This window comes from Acyrthosiphon pisum, chromosome X (assembly GCF_005508785.2).
Source record: "Acyrthosiphon pisum isolate AL4f chromosome X, pea_aphid_22Mar2018_4r6ur, whole genome shotgun sequence".
Lineage (NCBI taxonomy): Eukaryota > Metazoa > Arthropoda > Insecta > Hemiptera > Aphididae > Acyrthosiphon > Acyrthosiphon pisum.
This window is the reverse complement of record NC_042493.1, coordinates 4,478,423-4,491,230: the sequence shown is the minus strand read 5'-3', so window position 1 is coordinate 4,491,230 and position 12,808 is coordinate 4,478,423. Positions and strand designations below refer to the sequence as shown.

Sequence of the window (12,808 nt, the reverse complement as noted above, 5' to 3'; positions counted from 1 at the left end):
GCAGACCTCATAGGTCTATGATACCGATTATTATATATTTAATTATGTAACTAATTAAATACGTTATGTTACGTTGCGCAATATTAATTAATGAGATGAACAATTATATAATAGCGCCAATAAATAATATATATATATACACACCTATATATTATATATAAGTAATAAGTATGCGTTATTGGAACTATACACACGGCATGCACAATATTAGAATTGGTAGATAGGATATTATAAACCTTTAATTTAGTGTTATTTATTATTACGCATTTATTCGTATATTATGATAATATAATATTATAGGTAGGTACTAGATAGGTTAATATAACATTATAAATAATCAACGTTTACAAAATAACAACCATTGAATATGAATTATTTGGTGTTTAAATATTATTTTGTTATTAACTAACCTATCTTTATTGCGTAGGGACTAGGGAATAATAATTATTTGTTTTATATTATTATACAATTACCTATCCTGATTTATTCATCTAAACTTAGTGTAAAATAGTACAAAAGATAATTGCAATTATTGTTATATATAATATTGATATTATAATATCATACTGTAAAATATAATAAATATGAAACATGGGAATTCACTCTGGTTTATAGTTCTAAATATTATATTCTAAGACGTACCTATAGGTATGTGAATAATATTAATACATAATATACTCGAGTAGTTAAGTGATAAGTACCTACATTGTTTATAATAATTTAATGTATAATATACATAATTTTAAATTTATAATAGGTAATTATTAATTACCTACTAATTGTATTTTTTATAAGTCATATAATAAATAGATATTGTGCAACAGATATGTTCTTATATCACCACTCGTTTATCAGGAGTTAAGTCTACAGTCTTATATAATAGGCGTAATATTAATGTTGATCAGGGAATAAAGACCTACTCATTAATGTTATTTCTATCTAAATCGAGCACCGGAGTCCTGGATAGTTTACTCCAGTCACTCCTTCTCTGCGGTCAGTTCCCCACCCACCTATAAAGGTATTTTACCTCAACAGTATTTTTTCCAAAACTTAAGTCGTATGTGTAACAGATTTGGTTAAACTCGCTCCAGAGTTATGCTGGAACATATTATACATTTACATACGAATTCCCATTTTTTTTTTATAATAATACAACAATAAATTACAGCTATATAAGTGGTGTACTTTATAAAAATGTAAAAAAAAAATCGCGTGATGATCGGACGATAAATGGTTCCAGAGATAGCCTGTAGTTCAAAAACTACAAAAGTGCCCAATTCAGTCTTGTATATAATACAATAATATAATATCATATATAGATAAATATATATATGATACAATATACCTACATTATACTCGGTTAAAATAAAAATGCACGTCCGGACCGATAATAATAAGCACACGATAGATTTTTAATTTGAATACGAGCAGTACATTTTGGACCAATTGTGTTAGATGTCAACGGCCGATTAATACATTTTGCGTGTTGCGCTGCAGTCTATTAATGATGCATTGTACCTACACGAATTCATTCATGTTTACTTCCGGATTGTGCGGAAGCCATTCAAAACTAATAGCGGAGGGCTACCGATATGTGAAATAAAAAAATTTCATTTCATTTCCTATTACAAAAAATAAAACGAATAAATGACCGTTGTTTGTTCGTCCGAGATTCATTAATACACAGTCGCACTTCAGAAGACTGTGCCGTGGGTCCAGTCTAACGAAATAATAACTGTAATATTGTTTCAGTTTTAATTTTTTTGTTCGTTGTTCGAAGAATTCAGTCGGAACAAGTTCCATCCGCAGGTAAAAATAATATTCGCACCATGTATAAATGTTTTATTTTAATTAATATGTATAAGTGTATAAGTGTACGGCAGTAAGAAAAAAATATATTATTATAATTTATATTTTATAGACCATAATATTAGCTATATAGGTATAATATAATATTATGGTGATTGATGGAAATAATAATCTAAGAAATGTCGGACGTCGGTACTATTATATCTAAAGCTGTGAATTTAATGCATTTAAACATCTTAAAACTTTAATTGAAATTTTAAAAGAATGCACTATAAATATACAAAAAAATCAAAATATTTAAAAACTATAAAAATCTATCAAATGTGAAATATTTTGAAATAAATATATTAATGATATTAATTACGACGTATATTATACAGAACGTGTAAAATATTTATAAGACGAAAATTAAAAAAAAATTTGTATCCAAAGTTTTAATGGACGAAAATTATTAAAAATATTGAAAATAGTGGAAAAAAATAGATAAAAAGTAAAAAAAAGACGCATAAACAAAAATACAAAATAAAAGTTTCAAAGTTTAATTTGTTAGTAGGTACCTATACTATACTTAATACCTAATTCAAACTTTGTGTTAAGAGAGCTATGTTTTGCAATAAGCTAAAAAGAATTGATTTGTCTACAATTTATAGCATAATAATTATTATTATCTATATCTATTATAAAAGTATTAAAAATGTGGATAACATTTTTATTTAAAAAAGAAGTCAGTACCTACTGTTCGTTTAAAAAAAATGAATTTAAAAAAAGAAAGATATCTACTAAAAACGAATCCATGATGACGTATTTTAGAATAATGATCAATATGTTTTTTATAGTTACGTGGGTGGTTTTTTTATAATTTTTAAAAGTAGGTAGGAAGCAATTATATCTATTTCTATATTAACTCAGATCAAGTATAATAAATAACCTCCTCCTACATATATTATTGTACACCCCCGAGGACGGAGTCATATTATAATAATATAGAGAGGTACAATAGTCAATCATTATCGACGGATCCGAATTGCATGCGGCAGATAAATCATAACAACCGAATTTTTATTATTGTATGCTTGATTTATTTTTGATGCGTCCGAGTAGAGTGTGGCATTAATGATAGCTATATAAGGCCTTACATATTATCATTTATCACAGGTTTTTACTTATATGTTTACTTTATCGTATATACTTACCTCGTTGAAATTGTATAGACCAAACATAATGTAATACATGAAAAAATTTTAAATAACAAGAAATATTACATAAGAAACATAATGGATAAATTATTATTATATGAAAATAACTTAATAACGTGGCTTGAGTTAGTTGACAAATCAGCATACACGTTTTTATTTAATTTAGTTTATAAAACTTAAATTTTAAAAACAGTTATATTGTTATTATTATTATAACTATTTTATTATGTATTTAGTTCAATAAAATGAATAATGATGTGTATAGGTATGATTTTAACCGACAGTCCTAAGTGGTAAGGGAAATTTTAAAATTATTATTTATCCACAAATTAGGCATGTATCTAGGATGCAGACATATAGTTTATAACATATTATGGCTAGCTGATGCCGAGTTGCATAAAAAATGTATTAATTTAATGGATCACTGAAATTTAATGGACCACTAAATCATGTTTAAGGTACCTATTGAATATTGATTCATTAAAATATGTTCGCTGTTTATGCATGCGGCGTAAGTAAATATGCGCAGTTGTAACTGGAAAATGTTATAAGAATAAGAACAGAACCAAATTATCTTTAAGCTCTTGATATGCCTATGTTAGCAATAAATATTCGTGTACCTACAGTCTACACCATAAATTATACGAAAACGGCATACCTTATTCAATAATATTATAATAATCTGCCCATGTCACATATTACATGTAAACGGCAGGTATATACCTAATTAATTTATTGTAGCACTAAGCCCAGATTTCATTCTGCCCCTCAAAGATAAAGAATAATCATAAGAACTCGAGTGGACACAGCGAGCGATATCGTTCATTCGAGTAGGTAAATAAGTTAGGCAATTTAATATATTAAGCTTTCATCACTACTTTCAATTACATAACTATTATTTAAATATATAGGCAATCGAAAGTATATAGTTGGTATATATAGTACCTATACTTCTACGCAGATATCTACAAATCACAATAGTGCAATCTACTGTAGAATTAATATATTTTAATGTTTTAAAAGATTATAATTTATTTTGTAGAGAAGACAATCAATTCTATACTCACAAGTCACCACAACTGTATTAAATATTTGAGGACAAATCCGAGCATTAAAGAGTTTAATATAAGTTAATTAATTTTTTTCGTTAATAATACTTTTAACTTTTAAGTGGTATTAACTAATTTTAACTTGACTCGTAGGTTCCAATTACGTTTTACTATGATGTAACATGTGAACACATTAATAGGTACTTTACAAATAAAAACATAAAACACACATCATTGTAATACGCATTCATAGCTCATCTCAGAATTTAAAACTATTTTAAATTATTTTAAATTGCATTATAAAAAAATAGGTAGATAGATATAGGTATAGATTTATCATGAAACAAATTAAATATTTAATTCGGAAACCTAACATATTCGTAGTATTGTAGTAAATAGTATAGCAATTATGTTTCTGACTTTACAAATGTCTAATGTCTATATATGAAGTATGGTGGGAAAATGATAAACTTTCTTGAAATGAAAAATTTTGTAATTCATTTGGATTTTGCACAAAATTGAAGATAATAAATCGAATAATGAACGCACTATATAGTAGATAACTGCCTATAAGGTATTAATTAGATATTTATTATTGACTGAGGAAATGTGTTAGAATGGAGCTGTTGAATACCTAGTTATAACTTAGGTATATTTCACACATTTTTTAATACAAAAAACAACAATTTTGCACTAACGAATTATTGTCAAACACAGAACATGAACATATTGACATAAATATATGAATATGATATAAATTATGTTTAATATACATTTTACCAGGGCCGTTTTTGACGGAGGATTTTAAGGGCTCTTGCCCCGGGCAGCAGGTGTTTGGGTGGTATCCGGATACCAGAATACTAAAAAAATGTAAAACTTTTTGAACTTTGGTTAGAATATTTATAAAAAAAAAAAGTGGGTAAGTGATGTCGCTCTGCTATAGATATACAGTAGGTTCCAAGTGGGTCACTGTATAATGGATGTTATTAAATTTGAATTCAATGATATAATATATTAATATCATTGTATACGAAAAACAATTCTGAGGGGAGACGGTTTGTCAGTCTAGGATATTTTATATTATACTAGCTGAACCCGTGCACTTCATTGCCCATTAAGTGTACCAACTATATGTGACTCAAACTTTGTTCAATTCGTTATTTAATATTTGGTGTATGGTTTCAAAATTAATCTTAACTTTTCCGTTGCCCGGAATAAAAATTCTGATTCACAGCAGTACATTATCAGGTAGGCAATCTACCTGCGGTAGATCGCGGACCCCGTGTTGTATGTACGTTAGTGTATGATTTAACTCTTAAGTATCAAAGTTATACCAAGTTTGTCGTATTCTATCTATGGTGGATTGATATAATCAATTAATGCAAAATATTAACCTAACCTAACCGTACTAAAATCAGATGAATAAACGCAAACGCATACAAAAAATTCATTCAAATCGGTCTAACCATTTAGGAGGAGTTCAGTCACAACACACGTACAGTAGAATTATTGCGCTTAGCAACACATTGTGCGATTCATTTTTATATTATATGAAATTAACAAACATGCCCGATTAACCAATAGCAACCAATATAATATAATGCACTGTTGCGCCACTGTTGTATTTTTGACATACAGATTTGAGATTCCTACCTTTCCGGTAGATTTTCCTAAAATTTTATTTCGTAAAAGCCTTCTCCTGGTAGCTACGAACATCTTAAAAAAAATTTGAGCCAAATCGGACCAGCCGTTCTCGATTTGTTATACATTTTTGTCTCCATTTTTATATATTTATATATTTATATTGTTATTACTTATTATTAATACGGTAACCGATAAGTTAAATTAATATTATAAAATTACTAAAAAATAACTAAAATCGTTCTTCTTGGTTATTTAATATATAATTTCGTCCAAATTTGAACATAAAACAACTGTAAAAACATTTTATAATTTTTTAATTACAAAATAATTTTTAAATTTTAAATTAGATAAATGTTGTCAAAAATCGAACTTTAAATGTTTATAAAAAAAAATTGTGCCTATGTATTCTTAATATTTTTCAACTGCTATAATAACTATATATCAAGAGCCTTATATTAATTTTTAAAGATTTTTGACCCAATATATACAATTTTATTGACAATATTAGGTAGTGTAGAAAGCCTATTTTGGACCATTTTGGACATTTAGGACAATTACAGCTAAGTATTTTAAATTATAAATATTTAACTGCACTTTAATGGTAGCAAAGCATGTGAACAACAGTTTGGCATAGTTTTTTTTTTCGTAAGTGTTAAGGGTAACATTTTTTTGTTTTTTAAAAAAATACAAATTGGTCCAACTTAGGCAACTGCAGGTTGCTTAACTTGGACCACCTATAATTTATATGTTGTATAGCACGACGTTTTATCTATGTAAATTCCTAGTATTTAATCATATATTTTACTCACAAACAAATTATGTTATTCTCAATTAAATTAAAAATGATTAAACCAAATTACCACCTTTGAAATATGTACAAAATATAGGTACATAATATATAATATTACATTGTATTTATATGGTTCATTTTAGAAACTATTAGTGGTCCAAAATAATATAGAAGAAAAAATTGAACATTGAAAATGTCCACAAACAGTTCAAAAAGAATCAAAATTTTTTGAAAATTAAAATCAAGTATAGGAATTGACAAAATAAACATATGATGTAAATTTGAAATTATCTACAATTATTCTTTTTTGAATTACAACAAAATAAGAAAATCGCTACTTGAGAAATCGAGTAAATATCCAATATTATATAAATTTGAACTTCAAACGCTCATAAAAATTTAATTTGACTTTCTTAAAGACATTTTTTTTTGATAAAGGTAGACAAACTTGTGAGGAATCTTGTATTACATTTTCAAACCTAAGATTTAAAAAGAAAAACTTTTATGAATTTCTAGCTCAAAAATAATTTGCACATTTTCGTCATTTTTATGTATTTTGTCAAGATTTTAACTTTAAATGTTTATAAAAAAAATTGTGACTGGATTTTTCATATTTTTCAAATATCATTGTATCCATTTGTAACAATATATTAGGAGCTTTGTATTAAATTTTCAAGCGTTTTGACCTAAAGAACAAAATATTGTTGATACTTATAGAAAATGTTCCTAGAAAACCCGGGTTTGATAAGGTGTGACATGGACTTCTTCTTCTAAGGCCACCAGATTTTTTTTGACATAATTTTGATTGTACTGTAAACAGTATATAAAAATTTGATCGTATTAAATTTAATTAAACTCTAATTATAATTTATTTTAATTTAACAGACAACAGGGCGAAGGTTTGAATTCAAAATATTAATCAATTTTTAAGATTAATATACTTATTTTAGATTCTGAGCGATGTGATTGATTGAACAGTGTTATGTTTTTTTAAATTTTTAAATTTTTATGTCTGACATCAGCGTTGTGACAGTAACACTGTTTCCAATTTCTTCAACAGTATCTTGTTCGATGGGAAAGTGAATCTAGTTTATGCATTCGGGAGGTCAGAATTTGAAATCCTCAATAGTTTTCAAAAGCGCAGTGAAAAACAAAACAAATATTAAGGAAAAAACCATAATTTTTACGCAAAATCGGTTTTCAACAAAATCGATTTTGGTTTGTTGGTGCAACTTCAAAACAAATATATATGTAATAAATATATATATACATGACATATATATTCATATGATTTATATTACTACCAGAAAAGATATTGAAGTTGAATATCAAAGGATTTTTTCTACTATAAATTGTGTACAGATGTCAGATACATAATATAATATACAAAAAAAACTCGTATCATTGTAAAATCAATACATTCGTCGCTACACTCAGAATCTAATACAATACAACAATAGACAACTGAAAACCGTACAGTGCAGACTGGGTCACCTCTAATTTACGTTATTTTGTGAAATTGTTATCATTACGGTTCCGTGATTTGGTCTAGTACAGTGGTGTACACATGCGTGTGGGGAGGGGGGCTGAGTATTCAAAACCTACTTTGGTATTTTTTTTATTAAAAAAATATAAACACTCATACAATTAGAAACATATTTTAATATAGATACCTACATTGCATAACAGTTTTTTATAAGCCCCCCCCCTCCCACATTGAAAATATTTGTGAATGCCACTGGTATAGTACCTATATATATTATGTAAAACGGTATACTATGTTATATAATATTATGTTAATCATTATTTTGTGAAAAAGTAAACCAATAACCTAACCTGTACCTTAGTGCAGAACATTTTTGTTTATTATATCTAAGTCATAATTATATGTGTAACTCCCTACAGTAAACTGTTCAGCAGCATTTTCGTGTTGATTTGTGTCCCTTTTGACAATTTTGCTGATAAACTGTGGAGAATTCACATATCCGCAATTGCCTCGCCATTCAAATTCGGTGATAATCAGTCGTAGCTTACACTTTACTGTATTTAAACATATTCACCGTGTATCAACTTGTTGCTTATAATATTAATAATTATTGCATTTATTTATTTGTATAATTTAATTAACATGTTTATATCTGTATCATTTTGGTTTTTGTGTTATGTAATATATTATTTATGTGTATAATATAGCTGGTATACCTACCAGTGTCGTGGCGAATTGAAAATTGTCCAGAGGCAAGTTACAAATATCCCAAGTATTAATACATAATAATGTATTAATATAATACAACTAATTATATTTCAGATCATTATTGACTACCAGCTATTGAGTATATCATATTCCATTTTTTACTAGGGGACCCACTGGCGATTGCTTCTGAAATTACCGTTCACCTCGCCACTGATAGGTACCTACATATATATAGTGAATTAATGTACCTATTTATAAGTTTATAACTATTAACCACTCGTTTTATTTTAATATTAAGACACGAAAAGTACCTATAAGATGATTCTTACCAATTAATAATTATTTAATATTATTAAATATCTATCAGTATAGCTTATTAAGTACTTGGTAGTTAATATTAACCTTAGTTTAGTTTTGTTGTTTAATGGACTTATCAATTTATTTGGGTTTCTTGATGACTGGGACCTTGACATTATATTAATATGGTTCGTTGTCGATGAAACCTTGATATTCTTGATAACACTTTTAAAATCATTATACGATATAATATAATGTTGCACATTTGTACCTATCATAATTCATAATTAATAATAAAGCATTTCCAATAGTTGTTAAATTTACAACACGAAATATTATTAGATAAGTTTATCAGCAAGTGTGTTTGTCATTTGGTTAGTACTTAAATATTATAATCTTTATAATTATTATAAATATTATAAAGTTTATTCATAGAGACTATTGAAACTTTTTGTTATTATGTTATTATGTTATTACTACATATATTATTATTTTTGTGCATAAAGATAGTTTAAAAATATTTAAACTAATTTTAAGCTATTTATACCACATAAACAACCTCGTTTACCACGAACATACTTAGGTATATCTATTTGAACCATTCTACGATACGTCAATGGGTATTGAATAGGTATTAAATATTACAACCTATTTAATTATAATAATTAATAAGTACCTACCATTAGGTACCATTATACCTATCAAACGTATGATATAATATTAGAATAATTAATAATAATATATTTACTCGATGACATAGTCAAAAATTAGTTCAACCAACCGTATTACTAATAATAGAGCATAATATTTCTAACATAGATATTTAAATATTTTTATAAATTGCTAATAGTAGTTATATTACGAGCTTACCTATATTAAATATTATATAATATTATGATATGTGAATGCGATAGTATTCAGTTGCGCAGGAACTTTTTTTCATGAGGGGGGGGGGAAACCTAAAAAAAACCTAATAACTATTATAATATATTTATTTGTAATTGATAACAGAAAATCTTTCTAAATATTTTATTCTTTTAACGTTGATATATGTAGTATATCTATGTACTTATATATTTTTTTTTTATTTAAAAGTTTACCAGCTAGTTTAACATAGTAAAAGTTTACCAATATATAAATTTATAAATTTAATGATTGAATTTATACATTTTTATATTGAAAAAAAACATGAAACATATTTACTTTATACCTAAAGTTAAAATAACAGTATCTAAATAAATATAATAAATACGTTTTAAAAGAAATATATTTACTATATACCTGAAGTTTTATTCAAAAGTAACAATATGTCAATATATAAATAAATATAAAATAAAAATAATAAGACGATTGTATTTTACCCTTCAATTTTAATGTGGTAGGGGGGCAAAGTTATACTTTTGCCCCCCTTGGATTTTATCCGAGGGGTAAATTGCCCCTTCTGCCCCCCCCTTCTCCGACGCCACTGATAGTATTCATAGACATTTTCTTTTCCAATCGAGATCGTATTCCTTATAGGGAGGTACATTGTACCAATACGCAGTAGTGTCATTCCAGTTTTTAATAGAAGGGGTTTATGTCTAGCCCAAATGGGTAACTTAAACAAAACCAAGACGCGTGTTTTTTTTTTTTGTGAGTTGTGTACTCGAAAAGTAGTCAAAAAAATGCCTTGACTTTCAACTTTAGTATCTTTCCTGGTGGAAAAGTGAATCTAGTTCGCACTTTTGAGAAGTCAAAATGGAAAATTCCCATTAGTTATCAATGGCGTCGGAGAAAATCAAAAAAAAAAAAAATTAAGGAAAACGGGAATTTTGAAGTAAAACCAGTTTTCGACAAAATTGATTTTATTTTTTGGTAGAACTAAATAACAGTAGACACATGAATTTTTCACCAAATGTTTATATTAGTGTTTATTATACATTATGCAATTTTCAAAATATTTGGAATATGACCTTTTTTTTTTATAAATATCGATAAAACTATTTTTGCTGGGTCAAAAAGCTTTCATAAAAATGTAATTCTAGATTCCTCATACGCTGTTATATGACGTGCAGATTAAAAATATTAGAGACATATAGGAACGATTTTTATATATATTTAAAGTTGAAATGTGACAAAATTATGACTATTTGCAAATTATTTTGTTGTTAAAATATTATAAAATATTTAATTGTTATAACTAAGCATTGGAAATTTAAAACAAGGTTCCTCATTATTAGTTCATACTGTAACCAAAAAATAATATTATAGGTACCTACCTACCTATATTTTAAGTTTAAATTAGGACGAAATTAGATATTGAAAGTGATATGAACGAAAATTGTTATTTAAGCTATTTTGTGTACTTTAAATAATTTATTCGTGAGTACTTGAAACTTTTGAAGTACCTATATTATTAATTATTATATTTTATACACACAATGACATTATCAAATGCGATGTTTTCAGCAAAAGTGTATTCAACCAATAATAATACCAAGCAATAATAGACATCATAAAATATACTTAGTAATATGAAGCCTAATTATTAGTAGGCTGCAGACCGCCTTTGCTCAGAATAGTTTTTCATATACAATATATCATCCAATTAAAATTGAACACATCCATTATATGTGACCCACATGACACCCATAAGCACAAATACCGATTGACATTTGGGAGGGGGGAGCTGAAGCCCTGTTGAAATAAGCTAAACATAAATTATAAAGTGCTATTGACATATTTTGGGGGGGCTTAGCCCCTAAAGTCCCCCTTTTTTGCGGTAAAGATGGCACCTAATATACAGCATATCGGTAGGTACCCACTAGTCACTACCCACTTGCCCGTCTATATAAATTTGTAGAAAACTATAACACCATTCTTTAAATAATAAATACAATAAATAACAAGTAGGTAGTAACTATATAGTATTTGCTAAAACTTTATTGTGTAGGTAACTTTGCATAAGCTGTAAACATTCACTTGCCGTTGTATTACGTCAGACCACAAAGATAATGATTGCTGATTATATTACCGATAATTGTTTTTGACGTAGAATTCGTAAATGACTGTCATATTATTATTACTACGACTTTTGACGTATAACTCCCGACCCACGTATATAAAAAATTGATAATAATATTGTGACGATCGACCATAATAATATTATAATATCGATTCTACGTCTAGAACTACACCGCTCATTGATCTAAACGGGAGATTTATTTTTACGGTTAAACATAAAATACGAATATTTTATTTAAAATAGAAAACAATAAAGTCCCATGTTATAATATTATATATTATATTTTGTGTAAATTTAAATAAAATACATTTTTATTTATTTATTGTTAAATAATTATCAAACAGCCCCTGGGATGCAGCCTATTCAGCCAACCCCACCCAAAATCCGGCCCTGATAATCTACTGCAAAGTAGCGTTAGTTTTCCGTATTTTTCTATGCATACCTAACCTATATCTTATTATGGTCACTAGACATAATTTTTTTCGTTGGACAATACTTTGTGAAGTGAGTTAGAGAGCCAAAATTTAAAATATACTTTCTTTTTTTGGATTTTTTAATCTGCTGTTAACCGTCACCATATTATATATCATCATTGTCAATATTATCACAAAATAGTATGTTGTAATGAAATATGATTACAAATTATAATTCATTAAATTTTTTTGAACAATTATTAGTGCGGTAAAAACAACCTTTTACCGACTTTTTACCCTTATTTATTATATTATGGAATGCTCTAACCGACAATGTTGGGGGGGGGGAGATTATTGGGGGGTTCGGTTTTTCAACTAAGAGAGTTAACAAGTTGTGGATAATTTTCCCGAA

At 27.2% G+C, this 12,808-nt stretch overlaps 1 non-coding gene across 1 annotated transcript; it reads left to right on the top strand.

The window, feature by feature from the left end:
- Nucleotides 1-9,125: 9,125 nt before the first annotated feature.
- Mir981 (microRNA mir-981) lies at nucleotides 9,126-9,190 on the top strand. The gene has a single exon (NR_040159.1). It is a non-coding gene; the product is annotated as a microRNA mir-981 (primary transcript).
- Nucleotides 9,191-12,808: the final 3,618 nt, after the last annotated feature.